Source organism: Acanthisitta chloris, unplaced genomic scaffold, assembly GCF_000695815.1.
Source record: "Acanthisitta chloris isolate BGI_N310 unplaced genomic scaffold, ASM69581v1 scaffold3815, whole genome shotgun sequence".
In the NCBI taxonomy this organism is placed as follows: domain Eukaryota; kingdom Metazoa; phylum Chordata; class Aves; order Passeriformes; family Acanthisittidae; genus Acanthisitta; species Acanthisitta chloris.
The window spans coordinates 17,751-31,458 of record NW_008671924.1 but is presented as its reverse complement, the minus strand read 5'-3'; positions in this window follow the sequence as shown (position 1 = coordinate 31,458).

Here is a 13,708-nt window from a genome sequence, read left to right as displayed (position 1 = left end):
ATATAAAATGCATCTGTGAACCTATAAATGACTTTGAAACTTGTGGTATTACCAGATACCTGTTAATTGGATCTCAGTCCTTTCTTAAAACAGAACGAACCTATTCTTCCTCCCTCAAAGCATTCTCTGGTTTGCCTTCCTCAAAGCTGGATTCTGCTTCATTTGGCCACATCCAGTAAGACAAATAACCTGAACCAAACGGTGTTGTTGGTTCTGTAACTCTCCCGTTGATTCTTGCTGTAAAGAGCCACCCTTGTGTTTTTGCAAATGCTTTCTGTTGTACTTGGCAAGGTTTGTCAGTTTGCTTTTTAGGCTCAAATCTCAGCATCAGCTGCAATATATGCAAAGTTTTCAATATGTTCTATTCAGTTCTTCTACAGCACTTCTGAGTAATCCTAGGGGGTTAAATGATTTAATCAGTGGGTTATGGTTTTTGTGAAGCCTTCTCAGCAGTGCCAGTGTGGCATGTTTCAAATTAAATCCTACTCTTCAGCTTGGTGTTCTACAGTTCTGCACTGTTTGCTGACAGTGGAACAAGTGGATGGGTTATTACTACTGTTTGGTGTATGAATTTACTTTGTAACCAATTTTAGAACTGCAGAAGCAGGATTAACATGCAGTAAATATAAATTATTCACATGCAAATATGTGCATACATGCACATATACCCACAGAGATAAATACATGTGTATAAATATACTTATCTCACAGTGCCTTTATCAGGCTCCATATCAGCCTCTTCAGGAAGAGCACATTTGGCCATTGCAGAGAATTTGGGAATTTATTTTAGTAAAGAATCAAATGGGGGGGGGGGGGGTTTATATTTTTAAGCTTGAATTTCAAGTACAAATGGCAATCAAAGATGAAGGATGAAACTAACCTATTATGGAACTTATACATGGTGTGGTCTGTCTATAACTATGCAAAAAAAGCTTTAAAAGGCAACTCTGGATGGTTTTATTCTCAAGTGCACCCACCAGCAGCAGCTCATTTTCCTCCAAGTTAGCAACACTCTGGTCCCTCCTGCTCAGGGCAATAAGAGCAGCTTCCAATTACCAAGTGCAACTGCTGGCATGAGTCAGGAGCAGCCATCAACTGCTGACCACTAGCTTAGGTTCAGCTCTTCTGGCATAAGGAAGTAAGTTTAAATATTTGCAGCAATTAATTCCATGCAGAAACCAAGTTGTTGCCAGCAAGGCTGTAGGTGTATTGTCATTAGCACTCACTGTGGCCATCACCAGCTCATCTGAGTGCTGGCTTCATCCAGATCAGAAGCAGGTACATATCTTGGCCAGGGTACCAGATACATTGAGCAGCCCGTCTGGCTTTTATGCTGGAAACAAATGCTGTCACAAACACATCCTTGGTGCATGTGTTAAATGTGTCAGGTTGTGCATTTTGCATTTCAAACACAGGTTTGAAGTGGGAACATAACCTCTGGATCAGCATCTCATGGCTGCAGTGCTCTTTTAAGTGCTGCTCATACCCATCATGCTGGACTTACTGTCCCTGCACCACAGCTTTAAGATCTCACTCAAGACCCAGATGAGTCAAACAGGAAGATGTAAGAAATGCAAATACACATCCAAATAGGAATACACAATACAAAATAGATTAAAAAAAAAGCTATCATATTTTTAACTCATTTTAGCTATGGCAGGTTAGAACAGTCACAAAGTCACTTATGTTTAAACTTTTCCAAACAATATGCAGAGAATGCATGTCTGAACTCCAAATGATTCCAGTACCATCTAAAGCAATGTGGATCCTTAACTCCAGTGCTGTGCTACACAGGTACTGTCAATAGCAGCATCCTCATCAGTTCTCAGCATGGAAATTGTTAGTGTCTGGTCCAGGAACTAGAGTGTTGGATGGAATATTGTGTTAAAAGCATTTAGTGTCAAATGGAATATCGTACTAAAAAAATATATCAGATGTGGCTTTCTCTGTGCAATGGAAACCCAATATGCTTGGATTCCCTGTTTTCATAAATCTCATTTGATTGGAGCTTGATTTTCCTAAAGGCACAGCATACCAACACAAGACCATGAGTTGGCATTTACAAAGCTTTTATACTTGAATTTTCTGGGGTAGTTTGTTGGGGGTTTTACTCCCCAGCAGAAGAACGTTATTTGGAATTGATGATGATTTCTTCAGCTTATGGTTAACATCAGTGATATGCACTTGGCACCACACAAATGAAATGCTTCGTCCCTTAATCTCTCCTCCTTGTTGCTGTGTGCTTTGTGGCAGCACAGCAAAAACTACAGGCACAGCTGGAAAAGTTTGGGGATTTGCTCACAAGGTTAGTTACAGACATTTTAAGAATACAAAAATAGATTAATGTCTCTTTCTTAATATTCTTGGAAGTTTTCACAGTTCATATCATCAGGTAGCTCCCCACCATCATTTCCCGTTTATTTTTGTTCTGTTAGTTGCACTAGCTGTGTCTTGAACATTTACTTGTCAAGAGAAATAAATCTTTCTTACACAGCACTTAAAAATGTAAAAAAAAAATCTGGCTTTGTGGTTTCTACAGCAATTTAGGAAAACTTGTTTTTTAAAAACAGAAATAAACTTGTAATCTCCTCTTCAGTGGAGCACACTCTTCAGATGAAAATATAGCTGTGTGTGCTCTATGACATTGTCTGACACAAGTTAACTAATCTGATGTTACAGCATCCATAAAGGATATCCCCATGTATCTGGCATGTGTAAGTGCTACCTTTTTAACTGGGTGTACACCAGAGTGTACAGAAATGTTTTATTACCACAGCTCTTTTTCTGTGTCCCATTAAATAAATTTGAAAATTGCATAATATGTAACTAAGAGGGAAATACCAATCTATCTTACCTCTCAGCTGCAACACAAGCTTGTGTGTTAACACTGCTGGTGCATCTGTGGTTGTGTAGCATGGCATATTGCACTGCTGAATCACAAGTCATGAATTATACTCTCCAAGTTGGTTTTTTCCTTCTTCTGTTATTTTTTGATTTCATCTACTCCAAATGAAACAACCGCTGTGGTTTCACAACTTTCTGGTTGAATTCTTATGCCAGAGGTAGACTTTCCTTGCTTATGATAGGCTAAAAAAAAAGGAACTCAGTTAGCTATCCAAACTCTCTTCCAGTGTTTGTCTCAACCCAGCTAGAAATTCATAATGTATTTTGAACCTGGTGTTGCAGTAACAGATACCTACTTCTCCTGTGTAGTGTGAGGTTTGCTCTCATTATTTTACAACTCATGACAGGCATGGTATTATCAAGTCATATGGAGTTGTGACTCTGTCTAAGCATCCCAACCACAGTCTCACCCATGTTTAGCCCTTCAGTTAATGCCAGTGAAATGATGGTGTCTAATCATATCAAGAAATGCATTCATTATGAAATATTACCTTTCTGGCTTTAGAAGGTTGCAACAGGAGAAACTGTACAGGCAGAAAGAGTCAGAGGAATTAAATCACATAACTGAGTTGTTGTTGTTGTAGTAGTAGTTGGTGGTGGTGGTGTTGTTGTTACCTGTTAGCAAAGGCTAGCAGAAAAGAGAGATGGAAACTATTTCCATCCATAAGTGATGCAATAGGGATGCACCACCACCAAGAACCTCAAACACAGCCCTCCCAGCCCTGCTCTGGGAGGTGGCAGAGGGATGCAGTGCTGGTGACAATAGCAGAAATTTGTAACTTTGCTAACAGAGCAGGCAAGCTGTGGTGTGCCCATTGGTTGTGATGTCCAAACAGGCAACCCAGTCCACATTGTAACAACACCAAGTCATGTAACTCCATTATTTTGTCATAACTTTTCTATATTAACAGTTTCCATTTTGCAAGTCTGAGATGAACTTTTATTTAATCACCAAATGCTTTCTAGCAGCACAGCTGAGCCTGAAGCCTGGTTACTGCCTACCAGCTATTCAGACCATAGTGGTCTGCAGCTGAACCAGCCATCTGTGGTTGCTATATTGTCTGTGGAGAGAAATAAACATTTTCAGGATGAGTCATCTGATGTTTTTTTTAAATGTGTTGTAGGGTAAAAAAGATTACACCCTCTGGTCAGAGTGGAGCTGCTCTCACTGGCCTAAGGAACAGTACACAGAGTGTCTCCTCAACAGCAATACATGGAACCAGGATGCTTTTCATTATTCTGAGAAGAATTTTTGGTCAGGGTTAAGTGTACTCAAAAATATGCAAGGGCTTGATTACAATCCAGTAACACACATCCGTCATGTTCATGTGGAGAAGTTTCTCTTGGCAAGTGTTTAAAAAACTTCAGAGGCAAACATGGGTGTGGGCAAGGGCTGGAGCCTCAGAAAATCACTTTGAACTTTTCACATCATTGTTGCTGCACTGGGGACATGTGGAGTACAAAAGCACAAAACGTTAACCATTACTGTGGCCCTTCTTACTCTGATGGTGTCACTCATGATCCTCATGTTCATTTTCTGGTTTGCAGGTAGACGAAGCACCTCACACTTGCACACAACAAGTAAATAAAATAGCAAATACATTAATAAGCAGAGTGAGTTAACACCACAGGACCAAACTCTGGAAATGAACCAGTTGTTCAGTGCTTGTTCTCCATGCCAAATTTCCCAAACGGAGTTCACCTGAATTTCCTTTGTACAGCACTGCTGTACATGAGCCACGAACTGTTCCAGGTGAAGATAAAGGCATTGGCAGTGCACATGTAGCAGCTGTGCCACATTGTGATACTCTGATTTTTAACAGCAGAGGAGATGTTCTGTACCAAACCATAGCAGGAACATTTAACGTTAGTAAATGCATGTGTAGCTGCCGCTGATCTTTGATAAAGTTTTATTGCATATTGCAATAGACTTTTAATTCCATTGTTATTGACAGATGCCAGTTTTTCAAGGACATACTCATCATCTGGAAGGGTTTTGAAGGGCAGCTGAAAAGGTTTCTACAAGTACATAAAGAGCAAAAGGCAGACGAGGGTGCCTGTGTCCAGAGGGGAGGTCTGTAACAGGGACAAGTACTTCTACATTGTGGAAGAGGCCCCAGGTAGGGCACATTTGAGCACAACAGCCACTTGTAAGAAGATCACAGGCCTGGAGGAGCTGAACACATGAGCATGGAGGGAGATGGCAAGTGTCAGTGTGATGATGGGCTGGAGCTTCTCTTCTGTGAGGAGAGGCTGAGAAACCTGGGACAGTTCAGCCTGGAGAAGAGAAGGCTCAGGGGGATTACACCAATGTGTATAGATGCCTGAAGTGAGGGAATGAAGAAGCAGGAGCCAGGCTTGTCTCAGCAGAGCCTGCTGACAGAACAAGAGGCAGTGGGCACAAATAAGAAACCTCAAATTCCATCTGAATACCACTTCTGCTGTGAGACCAGTCACACCAGTGTTGGGCATAGGTTGCCCAGATGTATTCAGAATACATCTTCCATCCTTGAAGACACTCAACACATGATGGGGCACAGTCCTGGGTTCTAGGTGGCTCTGCTTGTGCAAGGGGTTGGATTAGATGATCTGAAGAGATCTCTTCCCACCTCAGCAATGCTGTACTTCTGTAATAAAGCTTTGAGTATCTGAAAAGCACATGCTAACCATTTTGTTGGTCTCCTTGCTTATTCTGCATTTTTAAAATGTGGCCATTTCCAGTGTTTGAAGCTCGAATCCATGAAGTATTTTTTCTTTGCAAGTTAATTCCAGATGAACATTTCCATTGCCCCAACACCTATCATATAATCACACAATACCAGGTTGGAAGGGACCTCAAGGATCATCTGGTCCAACCTTACTTGGCAAAAGCATAGCATAAACAAGATGGCCCAGCACCCAATCCAGCTCTTTAAAGTGTCCAGTGCTGGGGAATCCACCACTCCCTGGGGAGATTATTCCAATGGATGACTGTTCTCATTGTGAAAAAATATCCACTTGTGTCTAATCAAAACAAATATCAAGTACCTTTGAAATGTTGTACTTTGTGCATCCAACCCACCTTTAGCCATTCCAGAGTGCTGTGCTGCAGCCACCAGGTGAGTATTTGACACCTTAGAAAAAAAATGGCCCTGAGTCATAAAGAAGGTTGAATTTGTCCAGTTCCTACCTATCAGCATAAGAGTGGCTAAACATTGAGCAGCCCTCCTGGCTTAAACAAGAGCTCTGTGTACTACTTTGGGAATTCAACCCACAATTTAGTGACAATAGTTCTGTGTTTGAAAGGAATGGAGTGAGTTGCAAATGCATTCTATACATGTTACATGTATAGATGGTTACTTGTATGCATTGTATACAAGTAACCATCTATATGGTTACTTGTTATTAACATATACATAAATTAACCATATACAATGGTACTTGTATACATCTATACATTCTATACATGTTCTTAGAGGTGCATATTTTCATATATCATGACCTTTCCTATGTTGTGAAATTAAAGGTCTTGCCCAAGATTCACAGGTTAGCAAAAGACTCACAGCCATAACCCAGATATCTCTACTTGGAACATTTAACACTCAGATCACTTGTCTAGAGTTTAGGACTATTTGTGTTAAAGCTTCACATCTGTATTTTAAAGTTTGTATTCATTTAGGGCTTCAAAATGCTAATTTTTTAATACAGAAATCCTCTAGCCTCCAAAAACACACATCAATTTCATGGGTTCGAAATCACTGCTGTAATGTCTCCAGTAATTCATAAGATTTTTACATAGCTCTCATTTCTGATGATTTTCTTACAAGGCAGATCTAGCATGCACTAAGCATTTTAGAAATGCTTCTATGGGCAGGAACTGAAAGTGGTTCATGAGGTGTTGGGCTCAGTTCTGTATTTGCTGACAGCAGTGTACCAAAGTTTCTGAGAAGGAACTTAACTTTCCTGAAATTCAATACAGAAATAGCTAGGTACAATGTGGGAAACATTTATTTTGATAGACTCCGGGGGACAGCGTGCTCTTGTGGTTTCAAAACGAACCTTCAAACCCTGAGATTAAAAATGTAAATACCGTGGCCAGGGTTGTGTTCCCCACAGAAATCCCGTAGGTGGCATCACAGCACAAGGGGAATTGCATTTCAGCTGCTTCTGATTTAGAAGGAATGCAGCCGATTTGGGATTTTTATTTTTTCAGTTGTTTTTAAAATCTAGCACTTCTCTACAGCTTCAGCTCTATTTTCTGTGCCACTTCATTCTCAAGATCAAATCTGCACAGGCCTGATAAGTCGCTCTTGCTTTATGTAAATTTATTTCCTCCTGCAGATACCCATCAAAAAGTACTCAGGGCTGCCCCAAGAATGTATTTCTCCAGTACCTAAACTGGCATGTTGCTTCTGACAGGTTTTTTGAGGATACCTGACATCGAGGACATGTATGGATGTATTAAATTGCTGGCACAGAAATGAGGAAATCCACAATGATAATTTTTATCACTAGCAATCTAAAAAGTTCATTTAAGTGGGTACTTCAAGAGATGAATCACACACAGCACATGCACACTCTCAAGTTTTCAGCTCTTGTGAACAAAGAAGTTAATATTTTTAAGACTTCTAAAGAAAAGCCTGGTTGTTCAAGGAACTTGTGTGCAGACATGGAATTATCACAAATCACAGTAAATTCAGCATCATTGCCTTAACTCAGAAGAAAAAAAAAAGCAAATGAGGAAATCAGTCTACAGCTGGAGATGCCACTGGAGAAGATCAGACAGAACAAGAGCAGCTAAACCTCCCAGAGTGTTTGGCAATGCCATGAGCTGCTGGGCAGTGTGACTGGCACTCAGAGGGGGCAGGAGGTACTGCCACAGCATCAGCATCTGAACACTAACCTGCACATGTCAGCACCATTTTTCCCTCTGATATCAGGAACCTCCACAAGGGAAGGACTGAGAAGACTGGCAACGACTCAAGCTGCACAGATGGGATCCACTCCAGTTCACCACATGACCATCCCAACCCTGCTAACGACCACCAGGGCAAGTGCCCCTCACTCCAGTTACAGCAACGTTGATTTCTTTGATGCCCAGCCACCTGGGCACAATGTGTATCATCTCCTGTTGAAAAGAAAAAGGATGTGAGTCAAGGCAGGGATGTCCCTGGGCTAAACCTCGGCTGCACACCTGACCCTGATCCCCTGATTTCCCTTGCAGCCCTCTGTATGGTTTCTGAGACTCCCTACACTGGCTGCAGCACAGGTGGATTGTGCTTGCTCCAAACCCCCAGCATACTGAGTCTCAGATTAAAACAGCACTCTGTATTGCTCCCACCTGTTCCTCAGCAAAGGTCCCCTCCCTCGGAGGGACATCTGGTCTGACTTCTGGTGGCCTCAGACTGCACAAATCCAGCGTTATAGACTGCAGCTCAGAACCCTCAAGGACACGGGGTAGGTGGGGGAAGTTGAAGTATCATGTAAGCACAATAAGAAAATTGTACTTTTATTTAGCAGAATGGAAAAAAAGTATCATGTAAGCACAATAAGAAAATCGTACTTTTATTTAGCAGAATGGAAAGAAAAGTGGGAAGGAAAGCAGTAATTCACACTTGCAGGGTGAATTGCCCTGCTCAGGGCTTGTCACCAATACAGGATTTCCAGCACAGTTTACCCCTCCTATCCTTGTTTATAAAGTTTATGAATTTCTTTGTCTAAAACTGTCTGTAAATTTTGCCCTTATTCCTTTAAAAATCCACCTCCTTCCACCCACAGAAAGCAAACAGGTTTGGCCCCACCAGCCACATCTTCTAATGGTAATGTCACTGTCATCAGAAAGTTTCATGGCTGCAGATTTCCCAAAGAGAAATCTCTGTTTCTCAGCACAGTGAATACTCAGCAGAACTACAATTAGATCTCCCAAAGTTTAGTCACAAAGTAGCAGAAAGCAAGTTTTATGCCAGTAACAGAAATCTGGCAGAGAGACACTGTGTTTCTTCCACCTACTGCAAAACCAGACAGAAAGCAGATATCAAGTGCAGAACCCACACCAATACTTGCAGGTATTTCTATGAGCAGTTGACCTCATTGCCCCAGAGGGACATGTGACTTAGGGCAACAGAAACACTAGGAAGCATCTGCTCTGAGAAAATGTCATCTTTCTTTTCGATGTATCTTTTTGCTGAGCTCTCTTCCTCCAGAAGCCTTTAACTATCAAGAGGTTTTTATTGATGCTGTTGTTCTGGGTCACCCCATCCTCCCTCCCCTAAGGGAAGCATTCAGAATTGTATGTGCAAGTGTTTTAATGTTTTTAATAGATTGCTTTTAAAATATTACATTTTATAAATATTTCACATTTTATTTCTTAGAAGAATAATATTTTAGAGTAATGTTTATTAGAAAGTCTCTGGTTTGAGCTTTCTAATACACCTGGTAAAGAACAGAAATGGTACCAGAAGAATCCAGTGGCAGAGGTCTCACTTGTGAGAAGAACCTTTGTTCTGCTCAAGACAATACAGGCCTGTGGCAGCCCCAGCCAGCTCAGCCTCCTGCTCAGAGGAGCTCTGGAGAGGCTCCCCTATGGCACTGCCCACTCTCACAGCCCCTCAACATCTAGAGGCCTCAAATGCTCTTCACACTCCTCACTTCTGCAGAGACCTGCTCGAACCTGTCTCCAGTCAAGGTGACATTCAACAAAACTCAGGCCCTTCCAAACACATCCCAGAACAAGAGAGTAAGGCAGAGCCACCTGCCCTGAGAGAGGAATGTTTTGGGAATTCACCTGCAGCAGCCATCCCTTAGTTTTTAATGAGCTGGCACTCCACATCCAAATGCCACTCCAGCTGAGGTTCAGCATACCTGCATGCCCTGACCCAGCAGAAGTCCCACCCTTGCTGGCTGTGCTTTCAGCCTGTGCCCAGGATAGACATTTATGCAGGACTCAGCACGTAATCATTCCTACAGACACTGCCCAGCACTGGGCTATGCTGGTGGGTGGCAGCCCCTTTCTGTCAGCCATCTCATGCACCTCTCCCCAGCCAAAGGGCTCATGCTCATCTCAGAACTGTCTTCCTGCCCAAACCACACTCATTGCTTCTGAATCCCACGGCCCTGACCACAGTGCTGGATCTGCATGATCCCACACTGAATGCAAAAACAACAGCACAGCTAACATGCCCAGTCCACGAGAGACAGTCTTCTGTATCTCAGTGAAGCCTGGACACTGCCAGGGGAGCTTCTCAGCCATTTGGCTGGTTTCCTGCAAAGAACAACTAAAATCTATGGTGCTTCTTTGCAAACCCTCTCTGCAATTCTGCTTTACAGACTTCTCGCAACATTCAAAATTACATTTCACTTCCAAACAAATTATAAGCCAAATTGGCACTGACTCTGATAATACAGTTACTCAGATTTCTCTCCAGCAATGTCCATGCCTGATGCTTTTCAATCATACACATGCACTGTCAGCTGTCCCATACTTGGCTTACTTGGTGCAACTCCATGCACAGAACACCTACCAGTCTGAGAGTCTTCAAGGAGCCAGAACTGCTGTCCCTCCCATTGATCGACAAGCAGCCAAAATAAAATAAGAAAAATACTTGCAAAAATACTTGAGGGCTCTACCTTCCCCTGATTTCATTGCAAGGTACTCTTTAACATAGTACTAGGTAGAACATTGTGTTAATAAACAACAGTTTATGTGGGAATAGAGGATGGGCACATGGCCCACATGGATCTTCCTGAGATCTGCAGACCTACACGCTTTCTCAAACACACAGGGCACTACTGTAAGCACACACACCACAGATGCCTCCTCTAACTCAGAATCATAGAATCAACCTGGTTGGAAGAGACCTCAGAGACCATCGAGTCCAACCCTACCGTGGTTACTAGACTAGACCATGGCACTAAGTGCCACATCCAGTCTCAGCTTGAAAACCTCCAGGGATGGTGAATCCACCACCTCCCCGGGCAGCACATTCCAATGCCTGAGCACTCTCTCTGTAAAAAATCTCTTCCTAATATCCAACCTAACTTGGTGTTATACTGGACAAATATAAATCATCATACATGTTTTAGGACCTGGTAGCCAAGTAAAAAGAGAAATGGTCACAACTGCAATCTGCTTGTCAGATCCAAACAGCCACGATGAGATATACAGCCACTGAATCAAAGTGTTAAGACTTCAAATGCAGCACCACAAAGTTCTGCTTCATTCATGAATACCTTCAATTTGTCCTTGTCACATACATTTTGCACAGGAAGGAGTGAAAACTCTCCTGACCTTCAAAAAAAGCCATGAACATTTTCCTTTTCTTAAGGGTTGGGAATTGTTTGATACTTTTTTCCCCTTTGCTGCTAGATTGCAGCTTTTTTCTCCATGTATCTGTACTTTGCTACTTAGCATCAAGTATCTTTCCTGCAAAAACACGCCCACAGTCAAGTCTGACAGATGTTTGAAAACAACAGTCAATTGCAACAGAATTAGAGCTTTATAGACGCTTTCGTTGAGAATTGCGCACTCAAAATTGTACTTAACAGCAACCTAACTAAGCCTCTGAGCTTTCTTGAACTTCAAACACTAAGAAGAGTTTGATGGTGAACATAGCTATCGTTCTACACAAGAAAACAGTATTGAAAACCAATCACAAAGGTGCTTTGGTTTTTAGCCCCTTCCAAAACAGTTTACCAAACAATATTAACTCCCAGAATGTGAACACATACAGAAGAAACACAACCAAGTTACTTTATAATAATCTTTCCTACTACATACTCAAATAAGAAGGTATTACACTATTTCACCAGCACAAAACTCAAGCCACCATGACAAAATAGTTCTCAAATACGGACATTTCTCCAGACCAATACATTTCAGAAGAATAATACATGGAGGTTTGGGTTTTTTCGTTCCCATAAGGAACAAATACTTGCAACAACCATCCTGCAAACCAACCAGTTCACTTCCCAACTCGGCTTCTTTTACAGCTTCATCCATGTGCTTCAAGGACTTGTATGGGCAGCCTGCTGCAGAAGGCAGCTCTTTGTTTTCCCACTCCCAAAATCATATCCCAGGAGTGTGAAGCCCTGTGCTTAGAAAAGTGCCAGAGAAGCATTTACCACACTGCCCACATGGAGACTCAGGGGGAGTAGTATCTTTTCCACACATGAGAAGCCTACACGGAAAAGCCTAATTTAGTTAAAGACACTGACTTGACTTAGTTGTTTTCAAGCTCATTGGCTTTTCTGAAAACCATGACCATAGTGTGTTGCCAGCCACCACTTTAACATTTCAAAATTCATCTGTTCTTTACTTTTGTAGTACTCACTTAATGAGAGCAGGAGCATTTAGTGATAGCAAATTAGTACCAAGATCTTAAGACATCAGTCTCTGGGAACACATGCAGCTGATAGTACTTGAGATAATAAAAGATATTTCTATAATGCAATAAGGTTCACCTAAAGCATCTGGATCTAAGTTCTAGGTCTTACTTTCCTTTTGTCCCTCAGCAGCCACTTTGCACTGAAAGAAATGTTCATACCCAGTTCTTGGAATGTATTAAAAGGAGGAAAGAGCGAGGACAGGTAATCATTTGCACACACACCTAAGACAAAGTTAGAAATCTGGTTTATTTGAATCTGTGAAACCAAAGTCCAATAAATAAAATGCTTAACATCGACACTGGACACTATGTAGGAAAAGTGGTAGGACTGGACTGTTCCCTTGGTGCCCCGAGCATGGATAAACCCTGAAATGACTTTCCAGCTCCCCACAGCCACACTGTTCTCTCCAATCTTTCACCATTCATGGCAAGCCTTCCCCAGACGCACTGCCAAATTCCTCCATGCTGGAGCTTCACCAATACCAGCAGAACCATCCCAAACATGACAGGGCTCACAGCATCAAGGCTTTAAGAGTGAGAAAGAGAGCCTAGATTTCAGAACTTCTACAGAGATCTCTCTTCCTCACTCAAAGCCCTTCTAACAGATTTCATGAACTGTGTTATGCTCAAATATGGTGGGTTTTAAAAATAATTTTTAATGAGCTATTAGGCTGTAAGAACACACTGTTTCTTAAACACCATCACTCTTTGGGGGTGGGGCGTGCAGATGATCCCATAAATGGGGTTTATGTGTGCTTAACACTGCTAGTAAAACACCAGGTTTTTCCAAATTGCAGATTCTCTCTATTCGAGAAACTGTATGTCACATACACATTAAAATTCTCTGAAGCAATCAATATGAAAATACTAAGATTTTATCCAAAATATAATTCCAAACAGCTTATAGAACCTCAGGCAGAAAGTCAACAAATTCTGCTAGAAATGTCATGCCCTTACAGATACAGCACCAAAAACAATCTGTATCTGCTTTAAAAACTACTGAACAGGGCAAAAGTATGGTTACTACTTTAAAAAAAAAAAATCGGAATAAGCTTGGGCATCTCACCCTTTCCTTGTGGCACAACTGAAGTCTTCTATTTCTTCTGAGAAAGAAGGAGGGGGAGAGGGGGTTAAAGAGGAGGAAGAAAAAATAATGCATCTTACAGCTTATTTATTATGTAACTGGCTGCAAATTAATAGTGGAGGCACTCTCTGACAAGCCAGATGAAAACAAGCATATCCTGAAAGAAAGGACAGTACTCAAAACAAGGCCTCAACATCTGTGCTTGAAGTCAAGTGAATCTTCCTAACAGCTATTCTGTAACCTGTAATAGGGGTGTTAATTCATATTGAAGATAAGTCTATTTGCGTTTTATACTATTTTAATGCTCTCCATAGGACAGTAAAACCAAATCACTACATGAATATCATCTGTTCAGATA